The 2497-nt window shown below is 36.0% G+C and overlaps 1 non-coding gene across 1 annotated transcript; it reads left to right on the top strand.

The window, feature by feature from the left end:
- The first annotated feature begins 300 nt into the window (after positions 1-300).
- LOC143675280 (U6 spliceosomal RNA) lies at positions 301-405 on the top strand. The gene has a single exon (XR_013171517.1). It is a non-coding gene; the product is annotated as a U6 spliceosomal RNA (small nuclear RNA).
- Positions 406-2497: the final 2092 nt, after the last annotated feature.

The following is a 2497-nucleotide window of genomic DNA, read 5'->3' as shown; positions in this document are numbered from 1 at the left end:
TTCTCTGTAATCTACTTTTGACTCAGGTTTCATGTCCTGCTTTGAGGTTCTTATTACTAACTTTTGGTTTCTGTTAATTCAATTGCAAAAAATACAGTTTTTGTTATCATCACCTATCAACTTCGAATACTTGTTACTCTTGCCTTCTCTCACTCCCCCATCTCCTTTCTGTTCCCATCACACATCTTTGTATTTACTGCTTTCCCTTCCTAGAAAATCTTTCTCCATACATTTACTAGTTCATTTTCTCATTTCATTTAGCTCTCCATTCAAATATCACCTCTAAGAAAACATGTTTCTGTGCTCACTTCGGCAGCACATATGCTGAAATTGTAATGATACAGAGAGTTTAGCATGGCCCCTGTGCAAGATGACAAGCAAATTCGTCAAGTGTTCCATATTTCTTTGGCAAAGTCCCTTGAGGAGGGAGAGAAAGACTATGAAACTATTAAACCTTACCATCAGGGAATCCCCTGATACTGTGTCAAGTATTAGGGATACCCAAATCAATAGGCCATGCCCTTGATCATGAGGCTTTGTGAAGCTTATGTAGGTAGCAGAGAAGCTTACCTATAGGTATGCCTAAGAGTTACTTCTGGAGGACCTCTGTTGTTGCTCAGATGTGGCCTCAGTCTCTCTAAGTCCAACTTTGCAAGTGAAATCATTGCCCTCCCTCCTACATGGGACATGACATCCAGGGATAAAAGTCTCCCTGGCAACATGGGATAGGACTTCCAGGGATGAATTCAGACCTGGCACCATGGGATCAACAATTCCATCCTGATCAAAAGGGGGAAAAGAAGTGTAATTAATAAAGTATCAGTGACAAAGAGAATTCAAACAGATTGGAGAGGCTACTCTGGAGGTTGGTGTTACGCAAGCTTCAGGTAGACCTTGCTACCTATCATAACCTGCCAACCCCCAGCCAGGACTATTCCAGCCAATCCCAAAGAACACCTAGAGCAAGATATAAGATTCCACAAGGGTTCCAGGCACTAGAGTAACTTTCCAGAAAGCAACAACCTCCAGATGGGTCCCTGGTCCAGATAAGTCCTGAAATCTAACGCAGCCTCTCTGGAACATCAGATAGTTTCATCTTCCTACCCCATATTAGTGACAGACCCTTCCAATATCAAAAATTTAGAATGGCCATAGCCCAAACAACCCCAAAGAGAGGTATGGAAAGATCAAAGATGATGGTGGAATTATACATAGAAGACAGGATTTAACAAATGAATATGAATGCTGAATCATTAAATTAATATCTCTTTTAGTCTCCAGTATTTCAGAGCAGCTAAAAGGAAAAACTTAAAATTGTGAAAGTTTGAAATATGTTCTAGAGCTAATTGTGGTGCTGTGCTTTGAAATTTATAGCTTTTTTATATATGTTATTGTTCACAATAAAAGAAGGAAAAAAAAGTTGATTGTGATAATAAAAAAGTATTTAAGCCCTCTAGCCTCCTATATTCTGGAGCAGCTAGAAGGAAAAATCTGAGAGGATTGTATCGGTAGCCCATGACAAACTCTGGGATCTGTCCTGTAACCACTTGTTGAAGAGTGCTTTGAAAGCTATTGCTTTTTTATTTCTTTGCTTTGTATATATTATACTATACAATAAAAAAACTTAAAAAAAATATACAAAGCTGCCACCGATGCAGCTTTAGTCTTACCGAGGGCTCAAAGGGTTAGCTATAAATGTCTTTTCCAATTTATCTAAATCTGGACTGCAAAAGAAATAATAATAAATTAAAATTAAATAAAAAAAATAAATAAATATGGACTGCTTAGGAACTTGGGATTCTCCATTATAATTAAATATTTCTAATCAGTTAGGCCAGTTTTTGTAATGATGGTGTCACACGTAAAGTAGGGTATGTTTTCATATATTTGTGGTTTGCCCCTTTATGAATGAAATAGACACAAGGAAAGACATGGGCTTTGAATGTCAGTACCAGTTATCCATTTTATTCTAATTCAGTTTTTCTTTAGAAAACCCAGACTCATTCACTAGGGTCATTTTTACTTGCTTAGCAGCTTAGGGAATAATTTGGCGATTTCATGGTTTCTGGGAGTATCATTCTCTTAAGGTGCCAATGTGTTAAAATAGTGTTCTTGTAATTTTACATGCTTTTGTGATGGACTAGTGTTTCATTATACTTTTACATTTGGATTCTTTCCACTTGCATTCATTTATATATGACTTTAGAAGGAATACTGAATATCTGAGTCCTAAATAATACTAATAAACTAATAACTGCAGAGGTTTAAAAAAAGAGAGACAGGGTAAAGATGGAAAGTTGTTTTGTAATCAGTGTGAAATAAATTCTTATACTGTTCTCTTTCTCATATAAAAATTGTTAGAATAAGGGAAATAGATGACAGCAACTTTAAAAACTATCAGTTTTTTGTCTCTTGTTAAAGGGGGAAAATAGAGTAATAAGCATTCCGTTTTTTTAACATTTCTAAGACTTGCATATTTTTTTCATTTTAATTACTC

Source organism: Tamandua tetradactyla, chromosome 2 (assembly GCF_023851605.1).
Source record: "Tamandua tetradactyla isolate mTamTet1 chromosome 2, mTamTet1.pri, whole genome shotgun sequence".
NCBI classification, from domain to species: domain Eukaryota; kingdom Metazoa; phylum Chordata; class Mammalia; order Pilosa; family Myrmecophagidae; genus Tamandua; species Tamandua tetradactyla.
The sequence above is the reverse complement of the archived record's forward strand: the minus strand, read 5'-3'. Positions and strand labels throughout refer to the sequence as shown.